Raw genomic sequence first — 14839 nt, 5'->3', positions numbered from 1 at the left:
TCCAGTAATCCCATTACTGGATATTTACCAAAGAATACAGAAACACTACTTCCAAAAGATACATACACCCCTGTGTTTATTGCAGGATTATTTAAATAGCCAAATTGTGGAAGCAACCCAAGTATCCATCCATAGATGGATAGAAAAAAAATGTGGTGTACACACACACACACACACACACACGTGTATGTAAACAGAATATTACTCAGCCATAAAAAAGAATGAAATCTTGCCATTTGCAACAACATGAATGGACCTAAAGGGTATAAAGCTAAATGAATCATTCAGTCAGAGAAAGACAAATACCATATGATTTCACTCATCTATGGAACTTAAGAATCAAAGGGAAAAAAAGACAAAAAAAAATAACAGACTCAATATATAACCGGTAGTTATGAGAGGGGAGACGAGTAGGGGGATGGGTGAAATATATAAAAGGGATTAAGAGTAGTAGCTTATGTTGATAAGCACTGAGAAATGTATAGAATTGCTGAACCATATTGTACACCTGAATCCAATAAACAATGTTAATTATACTTGGATAAAAGTAATAAGAATGCACACAGTAATAGCTACCTCATAGAGTTTCAGTGGGTGACTAAATAGCATGCACATCAACTCAAAAAATGACAGCTTGTTGCTATCTATTTTTGAAGTTATCTGGATTAACAGAAATGAATTCAATAATCCACAGAGAGTATATAATATATTTGAAGTTAAGTCTAAAGAAGTGCTTCAAGGTACGTTTTTGTGGGTTAACAAAATACTTCAACTTTAGGTCAAGTTTGATACTTTGAGGTAGCAGAGCAGAAAAATATCTAAATAGAGTTTCATATTTGCACTTTCAAAGTCCGTTCTCACATCTCATCTGATCAAATTCACAGCCATCCTTTGAAGCAGATATTATCACCTTCATTTTATAAGGCTTATGACTTGTCTGAACATGGTCAGTCACAAAGTATGTATAGTTCCAGAACTGATCTTGCATGTCTAGCTTCTGACTCTCAGTCTATAAGTCTGCCATATCAAATCTGTTCAGAGGTTCCACATTCATCCTTCTTTCTGGAACTTACCCTGGAATTCAATAAAATAGATCCATGAAATACTGCACATGGAAGGAACTCTGATACACAGTTTTTTGACTTTGAAAGCACTTACAGTAGTTTATCACCTGAGTAGTTAAACATTTCCAAGAGGGAGACAAATGTTCAAAACCTACAATCAAATCAAACTTTTGAGTCTACAATTCAACTAAATAATTTGGAGATATAGTTGATATTGACTTTTTTGAGTTGGTGTTAAAACTCTGATGCTGCTATGACATTAAACCAATCAATTTTAAAAGGTTACTGTTATTTCTAAAAACTGAGCCAAACATGATCAGTGCTGTCTTGAATAATAGTTATGCTCAGGGAAAAAAAAAAAAATGCACATCCATCTTGTCAGCTCTATGCCAATTCGAAAAAATAAAGTTTAAAATGAAGCCCCCAAAATTATGCTTTATATTTTTTAACCCTTTTATCAAGTGAACACTAAATATTTTTTCTTGGGTTTAAAGGATAAATATTCTCCTATATGAAGAAAGTTGGAGCATATTTGCAGTATTTTGTTACCAACTCCATGATACGATATATCTTGAAAAACCTATTCCTCTAGTGACAATAGTACTCAGTCATGTGCTTAGTCAGTTTCACCATCTGTAAAAATGGAGTTTATTTTTTCACATGAGTTAATAGTAACATTTGGCAGTCTCTTGTCATTTAGGAACCTTGAAGCATTCCCAAAGTACCACTTTTTCTATCATAAGAAAAATTTATCCTCAAGCTAGTTTCTATTTCACTCTCATCTTCCATGAAATTATCATGGACATGATATGTGCTCAGGCACATAACCGCTCTGGGCCATGGAAAATAACAGCAGTAGGATGTGGAATTCATCTAAAAGGTGTAATTACACATTAAATGATGCTGGACATCTGCAGCGTATCATTGTAATTAATCAAAAGTGGGTAAGTGAAAATACTAAGAGGATAAGCATGTTCTGTCTCTTGCATTTTCTCCCTCCATTTATTTTTTATTTATTTTTTCAACTTTTTTTTTTATTTATTTATTTATGATAGTCACAGAGAGAGAGAGAGAGAGAGGCAGAGACACAGGCAGAGGGAGAAGCAGGCTCCATGCACCGGGAGCCTGACGTGGGATTCGATCCCAGGTCTCCAGGATCGCGCCCTGGGCCAAAGGCAGGTGCCAAACCGCTGCGCCACCCAGGGATCCCTCTCCCTCCATTTAAATAGAAAACAAACAGCCTGGTAGAATGAGTAAGTTATGAAAAGATTTAAAGGAAGGAAAATCTTGAATCCTCAGAGTTCTTATATATAAATAGCTCTCAAGAGAACTGATTCTAAGTAAAACCTTTATTGATAGGTCCAAAATTTTCTCCAAAGTGGAGGAGATAAATGACAGAAAGAAGAAATAGAATAAGAAAATGGAGGAGATGGGGATCCCTGGGTGGCACAGTGGTTTAGCGCCTGCCTTTGGCCCAGGGCGCGATCCTGGAGACCCGGGATCGAATCCCACATCGGGCTCCCGGTGCATGGAGCCTGCTTCTCCCTCTGCCTATGTCTCTGCCTCTCTCTCTCTCTGTGTGTGACTATCATAAATAAATAAAAAATAAATTAGTAAAAAAAAAAAATGGAGGAGAGAGGCACATCAGGGAAATTTTAGGCTACTGGCCAACCTTTTTGTTGTTGTTGTTTTTAAGATTTTATTTATTTATTCATGAGAGACACAGAGAGAGAGAGGCAGAGACACAAGCAGAGGAAGAAGCAGGCTCCATGCAGGGAGCCCAACATGGGACTCGATCCTGGGTCTCCAGGATCACGCCCTGGGCCAAAGGCGGCGCTAAACCACTGAGCCACCCAGGGGTCCCCCACTGGCCAACCTTTGAAGAAAGTTAAATGATCAAAAATAATTCTATCATTCTTTGCTTATCCAGTTCTGGGAAAAACTACTACAGATGCAAAGAGATCCAGGGAAAATAATCCAATATAAGTTCCAAGATTATGTGCATTTTATAAATATATCTGGACACCCCCCCCTCCAGAAGTTTAACTACATTGGTAGAATTTCAGATGCTCGGGTATCTACATGGAAAAAGAATTTAAGTTATTAAACGACTGTGGAGCACCTATCATATTACCAGCACTGTTCTCAATACTGGAAATACAGAGATGAGAAATATGTGGTCCTTGCCCTTGATAAACTAAGAATCCACGCAGCATGTTAAAGCATACCAACCAACAATCAAAAACTATAATAAACTATTACAATAGTGATCTGAGGGCAGCCCGGGTGGCTCAGTGGTTTGGTGCTGCCTTCGGCCCAGGGCGTGACCCTGGAGACCCGGGATCGAGTCCCACGTCGGGCTCCCTGCATGGAGCCTGCTTCTCCCTCTGCCTGTGTCTCTGCCTGTCTCTCTCATTAATAAATAATCTTAACCTCAAATAAAAAAAAAATAGTGATCTGAACAAATCATCATCAGGACACAGAGAAATAAGTGCTTACCTCTTTAGCCTAGAGGAAGCAGAAATGAAGAATAATAAGCAGCCTCTCGGAGGAAGTGGCACTTGAGCTGGCATTTGATAGATGAATAGTTGTCTTCAGGTAGGCCTGGGAAAGAGGTCCTTCATAAGCTCTAGATATTCTTTGAAATGCTTAATGTCACATCAAACATGTTTAAAATGTACCTATATCAGATATTAAAGTGTACTTTATAATTTACACATAATCATAAGAGTTGGACTGCATTTGCCACAATACTGTAATGCTACATTTTGTAGACCATGAATTACATGTTAATTAATTCAATTCTGTGATTTTTTTTCATATATTTAACAACACATATTACAAGTCCCCTTTCTCCAACATTTTCCTAGACTCTTGGAAAACTCCTAGTCTCCAAATACTGTTCCTGTGGTACCAGATGAAAAATAATGACTAGGGCAAATGCCTACCAGTCACAGGGTTTGTTGGGGAAAAGCAGTTCCAGGAAAATGTGTATTTGAGTTAGAAAAACCTCTTTTTGGTGGAGGGGAGGGGTAGAGGAAGAGGGAGAGAGAGCGACTCTTAAGCAGGCCCCATGCCCAGGGCAAAGCCTGATGCTGGGGCTTGATCTCACAACCCCAAAAGAACCAGGACCTGCCTGAGCTCAAATCAAGAGTCAGAGGCTTAACCCACTGAGCCACCCAGATGTCCCTAGTTAGAAAATCTCTTAAATAAGATCACTGATTAACCCTTTGTAGATAAACTCATTATGATGCTCACATAAGTCATTCTCTCTATCCTGTGATCAGATGTCATCAGCAAAATCACCAAGAGAGTTGACTCTGATAATTTATTTCCTTACTGTGATCCCATGGTCTGTGATCATGGAGGAGTCCCCTAGTCTTCAACCTTTGTCTCTGTATTCATAAAATAAGGATAGTACTACAATACTATAAAAGTGAAGTATCTAAAGTTTCATAAGTACGATTCTAGAGATGTAAAGCAGTATAAGCAGCCACGATAACCCAGGGCTTTTTATCTAGCATTCTTCTTTGAACCCAGGAATGGCAAACGTTCTTAAAATATTACCCTTTTCTAGGGATGCCTGGGTAGCTCAGTGGTTGAATGGCTAACTTGGGCTCAGGGCCTGATCCCAGAATCCTAGAGACGAGTCTTGCGAGCATCAGGTTCTCTGCATGGAGCCTGTTTCTCCCTCTGCCTCTCTCTGTGCGTCTCTCATGAATAAATAAATGAAACCTTAAAAAAAAGAAAAAAGTTACCTTTTCTAGAAAAATAGCCTGTAACAAGAAGATAAGGACTCCTCCCTTTTTAAGAAATCCCTGAAAGAGAACATGAGAGACTCCTAACTCTGGGAAACGATCAAGGGGTAGTGGAAAGAGAGGTCGGGGGTGGGGGGGTGACTGGGTGACGGGCACTGAGGGGGGCACTTGACGGGATGAGCACTGGGTGATATGCCATATGTATGCAATTGAACTCCAATAAAAAAAAAAGTTAAAAAAAAATTCCCTGAATTTTTTAAATGTAAAATACTTGGGAAATGTTGATTTTCTTTGTGAATTATCACATGTAAAATCATATTGAGTAATGTCTGGATGCTCCTGACTTCGAACATTTGGGGGGGGGGGGCGGGCAGCAGGGACTTCTTTTTCTCCTTCTGAGTGGGTTTTACAAACGCAGTGCTGCTTTCCAGGGTGGAGGGCGTCAGGACAGCGAGCCTGTCAGGGCAGAGAAGCCAAAGGAGCTCCTGGAGCCTCCCGGCCCACGGATGCCATCAACTCACCTGTGGCTACAGCTGCTGGGAGGGCCCCGGGGGACGTTCAAACAGGCCCAGGCCTACACCTATCGTTCATGTACAACCGTGTGCCAAGAAATCTGAAACTACCTTCTCAGGGGACCGCAGACTGGACACGGCTTGGCCTCTTTGGGCCCTAAGAGCGTTAAGGCCACGCAGGAGGGGTAGGGCCGTTTCCATCCGTCCAAAGGCCGGGTCTCACCAGCTGCCTCTGCCCCTGTCAGGCCGCCCTTCTTCGGGAGTCCGGCGGCCAAGTGGCGAGTTCGAGAAGCTCTTGCAGGAGCCAGCCAGGTCCCTCCCGGCTCTTCAACACGCTCTCCGGCGGTCCTTCGCCACTCGGAGAACAGCCACCAACGGCAGAAGGCAGAGATCAGCGCCCAGAGGTGTAAGACCGGAAGTAGGTGATGGAGAAGGTCATGACCCCCGGCCTTCAGCGGGCTGTGGCGACAGAGGTGGACTGCGCAGGCGCGGCCAGCCACGGCGGCGCCAGCGGCGGGCGGAACCGGAAGCACCACGCGGTGCACGCAGCACGCCGGCCGCCCTCAGCCACGGCTTCCGCTACCTCAGTCGGCCTGCGAGGGGCCAGGGCGGCTTGGCCCTGCGAGCTTCAGGGAGGACGACTCCGCAACAGCTTTTGTGCTGGGCAGCCAAAGCCGAGAGACAGTAAGGTCCTCCAGTCTGCTGCCTCATGGAAGAACGGGAGAGGGAACCGCCTCTCCGTGTGGCCTAGGCCAGGATGATGGCCGAGAGGCGCAGGCCATCCCACGTGGTCCCCTGCGCCCAGGTGGGTAGCCTCCCTACCTTTGCAGAAGGCGGGGCTGTCAGAGCAGTGCACTGGAGCCGAGGAGGTGGCGTCGGTCACCTGTTGCCATGGCCACAGGGAGCCCCACGTCATCCACAGCCTGCCCCGGCTGGCCTGAGTCCCGCCCTAGCCGATCCCCTCAGCGCCACTGGCTCCGCTCCAGCCGGCATCCGGGTCCGGTCGGCGGTTAACTATGCCATGCGATGCGTAAGCTTTGTCCAAGCTTTGAGAAATTGGGTTGGTGCTTTCCATGGAACTAGAGTGACAGCAGTATGGGCTGAGGAATTCAGCATGGCGGAACATGGTTAATGCTGTTAATGTGGTGAATAAGTAAATATCTAAAAACAAGATGAACAGAAACTTTAACTGTGTAAGCCAAATATTTTGCAGTGGAAGTATCTTGCCTAATTGACATGTACATAACCAGCAGCGTTTGCTACATGTTGCAGCTCCTACAAACTCGCACTCTAAAAATCCCATCGAAACTGAAAAACAAAAAAAAAAAAAGAAACTGAAAAACAGTTCTGTTTTCTGCACTTACCGTTATTGTTGTTGTCGCTAGTTTAAGGGGTTACAAATTATGTGCCTCAAGCACCAAAAAGCATTAAATGATAGTGAGAAGTCTCTCTCCCATCTCTGACCCCCAAGGGGCAAGTCACGTCTTTCTCACATCTTCCCAGTCCCATCCACTCCCTCCTAACACACATACACACAAGCCACCACCTTTTGAGGCCAACATTAAACATTTTGGTTGAATAATCAGAACTTGTATAGTGACCTGCAGGAGAAAACCGATGTACTTTTTATTAATTAAGAGAAATTAATTACAGAAGCAGTCCCTAGAAAAGAGAGGAAGGAAAGGGATGTGGAACAAATCCAAGGACCATATCTTGGTTAGAGCCATCACTTTTTTTTTTTTTTTTAAAGATTTATTTATTTATTTATTTGAGAGAAAGAAAGCAAGAGGGTGAAGTAGAAGCAGACTCCCCACTGAGCAGGGAGCCAGATGTGGGGCTTGATCCCAGGATCATGACCTGAGCCTATGGCAGATGCTTAACCCACTGAGCCACCCAGGCACCCCTAAAACCATTATCTTTAATGAATTCTTCTCTAAGAAGAAATTATTGTAGTTAACGTTCTGTGTGTCTGTTGCTGTTGTTGTTTTTTTTTTAATAAGGAAAATACAAAACATTCTGAAAATTGATGGCATTGGGTTTATGCACAATGTAAAATTTTCTCATAGGAAGTAATGTCCAAATCCCATTACCACCTTTTTTATTTTGTAGATGAGGAAATATTAGCATATTGAGGTATAACTTCGGTCACCTCTGTAAGCTACGAATAATCAACGTAATTTATTCTGATTGGCAATTATAAAAATGTATTTGTTGAATGAAATTAACAATAATGTAAGAAGAAAGGTTGTGTTAATCAGTATAAAAATATTTTTCAGGTTTCTTTGTGATAAAGTAGAAATAAATTGCAGCACTGTTCAGTTACTGGACTATTTATGTTATTTTATTGACCGAGTCATTCTTGTTTCCAAAACCAGTGTTTGTTATTCCACTCAAATTATTCATTATTTAGATCTGCCCAAGCATCCACTATACAGCCTAGCACATGGTAGGTACAAGTGAATATTTGCCAAGAGACAAATTATGTATCACAAAATTATGTTTTGTTTGACACTTATTATCATCCAGTACTTTTAGGCATTTTATTAATACAGAGATAGCATTTGTTTATTGTATAAAATTAATCCAAATGGAAAATGTTATAGTGATTTTTTTCAGTTTCATATTCTATGAAACAATGTAAGTAGAAAATTACAAAAACAGGCAATTAATACCATTGCCAGAATGAGTACATTCCTCAGAGCACTGTATGTTTCTTAGTTTGAGAATTTTTTTTCTTTTCACAGAAAAATGAGGCATGGATAAGTTATAACCCAACTGCAACATATTTCCCCAAACTTTTCTTGTGCTTTCTCTCAGCAAAACCTTTTTGGGTGTTATTGCTTCTGGACTTTATCACCCACAATCACAGTACCATGATCATCAATTAAAACTTCCCACGTTGTCTTTACTGCAGTCCAATTCCTACCGTGTCTTTAATGTCCAGCTGAAATCCTTCCTCTTCTAGGAAGCCTTCCCTTCAACACTCAGCCTGCAGCAAACTCTTTCCTTTGAACTTTCAGAATAGTAATGACACTCACCACATACTTAACATTCTTTGTATTTTGACGTTGTTGGCAAAGTTTTCTGTGCATACTCCTGACCATTCTGGGTAGAGACCATTCTGACTTCAAGAGTAGAAACAACTACAGAGGTGTGTCACTTCAATCTTATTTTGTATGAAAGTAGAAACTGAGGCTCATCCAGAGGGATTAAGCAAATGGCCTAAATTCACAGTTTTATGATAGTGAGAATGAAAAGATCTTGTTTGCCATTCCTTCTCCATCATTATTGCATACTTAGCAAATTTGGGTCTTTGCATATCTTCATGTCTACATACTAAGCATGGTGGTTTTGTACGTATTACAATTTTGGGTTTGCTGTTGTTCTGTTGTAAACTTGATATAAAACATACATCCCACTATTGATTTTAAAAATATTTGCTCAATGATTTGATAGGTATTTGTGGTAATGTGCTTTCATATGGTGAACACATAGGTGTTTTTTCAAGGCTCTTTGGCAACAGTCTATCCATATATTTTGACAGTCTCACCACAACTGATACATTTTATAAAACAAGTTCTATGTCAAAACAAATAGAAAAGGAGGCAAGAAGCCTAAAAAATTGAGATAATTTACAATTTTTTAAAGTGATAAAGGCACAATTTTTTACACCAGGCCATCCCTCTCTACCACACCCAGCAAAAGAACTGGAGATGCACACACTCAAAACTGTGATGTGATAAATGCATACAAAAGAACCTTGAGTATACAGAAAACAGGAGAGAGGAAGAAGATACTGGCCAAGAGTTCACTGCTCTATAACAAGATTATTTATTTGAACCTATATGAAAAAAAAAAAAAGGTTTCCTTTTCAATATTCAAAAGATGTTCTGACATTTTGAGCCAAAAGGAGACCTTTAACAGATGCTGAGCCAGGGCCAGGACCTCTACCCTCACACCTGCCCTTCATCCTCCACCAGTTCCAAGTCCTTTCAGTAATACATAAATGAGGAGGGTATTGCGTCCCAAGTGTAGAGACCAGATTGCCCAAACTCCCACTGTTTGCCACCAGTTTTAGTGAAAGTCAAATTTCATAAAGTCTAGACACTTTGCAGTTCCTTCCTGATGAGGCTTTTTTTTTTTTCCTACCATAAGATTAAGACTTCAGATTAAACTGAAGTCTTTGGCAAAAGTTGCATAGGAAGAGTCAGAAGCTCAAGCAGGTACTTGGGTTGGATCTTGATCCCATAGCTACCAATCAAAGGCTTGAGGCATCTGCCATCACTTGGGAAGTGTATGGGAGGGTGTGCAGATGAGATGGTAGAAGTTTGACAAAATGTTAAAACTTACTAAAGTAGTTAGAGGGATGCCAGAATTTGAATATGTGGTAGGATATCTACCTTAAAGACCAGGAAGTAATGAGGAGGGCTTTTTGGATTCTGATTCTTTCACACTCAACTCCCACAGCAGCCCTGGTTTCCAATATATGTTTTGATTTCTTTAACCCATGTAGTTACAACTTGTCCTTTGTCTTAGAACAACATCCTTAAGTCTTTGAGCTGGTCCTACCGTCTAGGTTACACAGAAATAGTAATAAAAATAACGTTGGTAATTAATATTTACTGAGGACTTTCTTAATGCTAGATACTAAGCACATTTTTTACATGCTTTAACTCAACCGCTGTATTAGGGTCCTCCAGGTATATATCTCCTATTGGTTCTGTTTCATAGTATGTATATTACAAGAAATTGAATCACGTGACTAGGGAGGCTGTGAAGTTCTATGATTTGCTGTCTGCCAGCTAGAGATCCAGAGAAATCAATGATATAATTCAGTTTGAGTCCAAAGGCCTAAGATACAGGGTAGCTGGTGGTATGTATAAATCCCAGTCTGAGGGCAGGAAAAGATGAGATGCCATGTCTCAGCTAAAGCACTGAGGAAGAAAAAAAGGGACAAATCTTTCCTTCTTCTGCCTTTCATTCTGTTCAGGCCCTCAGTGGGCTGGATGATGCCTACACACACTGGGAAGGAAAATTTACCAATCCCAGTGCTAATCTCACCCAGAAATATCCTCACAGGCACACCCAGAAATAATATTTAATCTTGGCACCTTACGGCAGGTCAAACTCAGTCTGTCTCTAGAAAATGAAGTCTGAGCCGTAGGCTTAACTGTCTCCTACGGTGTGCATTCCATAGTAATACTAGCGATAATAAATGACAACATAGGTTACCCATTGATAAGACACATGCTGTGACTTATTTTTAAGTGAGTTTAATTACTGCACTGAAATACATAATACTTAATGTGAAACACTCTCTCCTTTGGTTCCTCTGAATAGGAACACCCTCATGCAAGTGGCTACTTGGGGCTGAAGAATGGTCTGTAGCTATGGAGCATTAGGGTTTTTTTTGGTTAAATCTCAGGCATTTGTCTAGTAACAGCCTCTTTAGATATTTGAATGTTTATACAGTAGTATTGCAATCTGAGTCTATTCCAAAGTAAAACTGAAGGTTCAAATGCTTTCTTTCTTCCTCGACCTTACACTGTGGAAAGGAATCCACTCTTTACCTGCAAGTAGAAAACCTGACATTTAATTATAGGGAAGGAGACTCACATAAAAATGCAAACTTGTTTTTTTTCCTTCCCTTTCCCTTTGAACTTCATCTTCATCCTTTATGATGGAGACAAAAGATCATAGAAAACTTTTTTTTTCATGTGCAATACATACTGGCTTTCATATTTCATAAATTTGAAATGTTCTGAATTTTATGGCTTGGTAGTTCTAGCGGAAGTGCTTACTTTTTTGTTTGTTTTTCTGAGAGCATTTAGAAGAAAAAAAAATACTTCAATTTATTATAACAGTCCCTGAGCATTTTAATTTATTCTTTAGAACTTATTAGTGTAAAGTTGGCAGCCTTATTATGTTATGGATGTTTTTAAGCTTTCCTATTTTTCTCTCCTGACACCTCCTAAACCTTCCAGAGTTAATTTTAACACTGCATTCCTGAAATTCAGTGAAAATTATTTTTATTCTTGGTTATCCTCTGTAGAAACCAATTTAGTGAACAAGTATATATGATTTCACTTCTATGACCTAATATATCTGGAATTGTCAGAGAAAAAATAATCTAAATAAGAAAATTCCCAGAAATTTTAAGTTTACTAACTTAAATATTTAGAATTTGAAAAATATATATGGTTGACAGATATCTTCTTGCTTTAAGAAAGATATGTGAAGAACAGTCTAACCACATTGGGTTTCTTGGTTTCAGTAGAGAGAAATATTATGGAGTGCTGAAGTAGTATACAGCTAATAATACAGCAATGATCTCATTGATAATGCTTTTCCTCCTCACCTTAAATTCAATAAAATTTATTTTAAAAACTTAATGAATACTTACAATATTTGACCCTATGTTAAGTGTTACAACTGTAGAAATGAATAAGACAATCCATGTAAATAGCACTCAGATCAAAACTTAAAACAACACCAGCACCTAGAAACATGATTTCTTCCAATCATTAGCCTTGCCTTCTTCCCAAAGGTAACTACTCTTTTGACTTCTTGTGTGTTTTTGTTCAGTGTTAAATTTGTCGAATTTATTCATTCTGTGGCACTTCATGTTTTCATTATTGTGAAGTATTGGCTATAGGGATATATCAAAAATTATTTATCCATTTTGTTCCTGGATATTTTTAGTTTGGAGTTATGTGAGTAATGCTGCTCTGAACATTCTTGGACATGCCTCTAGGTGGACATATTTTGCTAGGTATGTACCAAAGAATAGAAACACCATGTATTAGGATGAATGCATGCTTAACTTTAATATAAACTGCCAATAAGCATTCCAAAGTTTCTGTGTTAATTTATTATCCCACCAGCATAACAGTTGTTCCACACCATCTCCCACATTTGGAATGGTCATCTGAAATTGTAGTCATTCTATTTTGTAATTCATGAGGTCTTAATTTGCACTTGCCTAATGAATAAAGAGGTCAAGACCTTTGGTTATAATGTTTGGCCATTTAGTTATAATCTTTTACAGATCTTAATCAGACTTATTATGAATTTTTATTTTGGATTGCCAGGCTCTTATTGGTTTGTAAAAATTCTCTGAATATTCTTCCTTACAAACCCTTGGTTGAATATATATGTTGCAAAAACTTTCTTCCATTGTCTCACTCTTAGTAGTCTTTTGATGAACAAAAACTTCTATTTTTAATGTGTCCCTCTTTATCAATCTTTTTTATTTATGGCCAGTGATTTTTTACATCTCATTTGGGAAATACACTCGTACCTCAGTGTTAGGAAGATTTTCTCCTGTGTTATTTTTTAGAATCTTGTTGTTTTACCTTTAATATTTAGCTCTTAAATCCACCATTTTATTTTCTTGTGAGATGAGTGAAGTAGGGGTTAAATTTTTATTTTCCAGTTGGCCTTTGTGTTTATTGACAAAGCCACTTTTTTCCACAGCTGGGCATTGTTACATTTGTCATTAGCTATTGACTTAGAGCTTCATGTAACAACATTGATAAACACTAGAAAAATACTGTTAAGCCCAAGAAAGTGAGTTGCAGAAGAATGTAAAGACTGTATTCATTTAAATACAGATTAAAGCTTCTTATGAATAAGTGATGAGCAGCAACTTGTTTGGGGTGACAACTTTGATGAACCTATAAAGAAAGTGAAGGTAGTAATAAAATAATCAGGACTGGGTTAACTATGAGCAGGGAGAAGAAAGGATAGTATTAGGGCACAAAGAAGACTTTAAAGGCTGTTGTAAGTATTCATTTTATCATGACTGCTTTCATACATTGCAAATGCTTAATAAATGTTCTTGGTATCTATTTAGTAAGTTTGAAAAAAATGGACAGCGATTGACAAATTATCTGAGGACAACTATACAAATACAGTTTCACCTTCTCCCTCTGGCTACTAAGTCCTTCTTCATCTCTCTTCCTTCTCTGCCCTTTAGGATTCTCCTTAGTTTCTTTTTAGCTTATTTAAGAAAGTGTTGTGCTTTGTCCAGCATTTCTAAGTTTTTGCTGTTGTTGTTGAGAGATTTTCTAAGATCTGTATCTCTCCACATTGCGGGGAGTGGAAGCTCTCCCATTCCCCTCTCTCTCCCCACTGAGAGCTCCAGTCCCCTTCCTCTATTCCACTGAAACTGTTCTTGTCAAGGATAAAATGTCTTCCATGCTAGCCAGTCTTACAGATCCTTTCTCTGCTTGATTCATTCAGTGCAAATAACAACTTCCTGTATTTGGTGTGTTTTATTTGCTACTATGAAACCACAATCTCTGAAATTCTCCTACTACTCTGCTGGACTCCTTTTATTAGCCTCATTCCCTGACTCCTTCTCTTGTGCGGAAACCTCAGTGGCCCCAGGGTTCAGTGCTCTCTTTTCTACATACGTTTCCTTCCTGCATGATCTCATCAGTCCCATGGCTTTAACATTGGTCCCATGTTTCCCAAGTTTATATCTTCAGCCCTTGTTTCCATTTTGGGATGAAATTTCTGTACCCATTTGCTACTAGACTAATAGGCATCTTGTCTATTCCTTGTCTAACAGGCATCTTGAATTAGCATTTTAAAACAGAGTTCTTGATTTTCCACATCCCTCTTCTCAAGCCACTTGATTGATATTAATGGGAATGAATTCAGCTGCAAAGAAAAGAAAAAAACATATATAAAAACAGTGGCTTAAAAATACAACTTTTGTTTCTCTTTTATACGAAAAAGGTCTGAAGGTCAGCCTTCAGAGCTACTATGAAGACTCCTTGGTTATCAGGTTTCTTTTTTTTTTTTCCTGATTCACTGCCTTAGCAGGTTCTTCCATTTTTCACATCACTTCAGTATCCACAGTCGTCTTGGCATGCCGCCCATCTTGCTTAGGCTTCCGCAGGGAAGACAGAGGAAAGATAACAGGGTGAAAAGGGCACATCACTCAGATTGAAGCAACCTTTCCAAAAATCTCACACGATATTTCCAAATATATCTCTTTGGCCAAAAGATACACACCTAGCTGCAAGGAAGGGAATGCAAAAAATGGATTTTAGCTAGACCTGCTTCCATCTTTACTATGATTTGAATTGTGTTGCCAGGAAAGAAGGAGAAAATAGGTGCTTTGCGGCAAGCAGAGGTCTCTTACTCACTGTTTCTCTTTAAGCCTTTGCCATCTCAGCAAACAGAACTACTGTCTGCCTACTGATTCAAATAAAAGCTCTGGAGCCATTCTTGATTCCTTCCCACATCTTATCCATCATATAGTCCTCGTAGTTCTATTTCAAAAATAACATTTGAGTTTATCAACTTTCCTCCTTTTCCTCTTCTGTTCTCTTAATATAAACCCTCATTTCTTGGGTAGGTGTATTATTGCAATGGCCCCATCAGCTTCTTTTCTGCCAAGTTTGACTGACTATTATCCTAACAATAGCCAGCCTGCATAAGCATCTACTTATACTATACTTTTCTTCTGTTCACCTTTTCTAGCCACAGAAGC

General features: G+C 39.4%; 1 protein-coding gene and 1 long non-coding RNA gene across 2 annotated transcripts in view; one reads left to right on the top strand and one right to left on the bottom strand.

Moving 5' to 3' along the window:
• Window positions 1–5815, bottom strand: part of LOC144313702 (uncharacterized) — a 37867-nt gene extending 32052 nt beyond the window's left edge. Inside the window, exons 1-3 of the long non-coding RNA XR_013379322.1 lie at window positions 5344–5815; window positions 3564–3668; window positions 577–1074 (exon numbers count right to left, since the gene is read on the bottom strand). This is a non-coding gene — a long non-coding RNA (uncharacterized LOC144313702). The remainder of the gene's footprint in view (window positions 1–576; window positions 1075–3563; window positions 3669–5343) is intronic.
• A 75-nt stretch (window positions 5816–5890) lies between these two features.
• PLXDC2 (plexin domain containing 2) overlaps window positions 5891–14839 on the top strand; it is a 514506-nt gene continuing 505557 nt past the window's right edge. The window contains exon 1 of the mRNA XM_077896883.1: window positions 5891–6139. The gene's annotated coding sequence lies outside the window, so the exon portion shown is untranslated. The remainder of the gene's footprint in view (window positions 6140–14839) is intronic.

Source organism: Canis aureus, chromosome 5 (assembly GCF_053574225.1).
Source record: "Canis aureus isolate CA01 chromosome 5, VMU_Caureus_v.1.0, whole genome shotgun sequence".
NCBI classification, from domain to species: Eukaryota; Metazoa; Chordata; class Mammalia; order Carnivora; family Canidae; genus Canis; species Canis aureus.
This window is presented reverse-complemented; position numbering and strand designations above follow the sequence as displayed.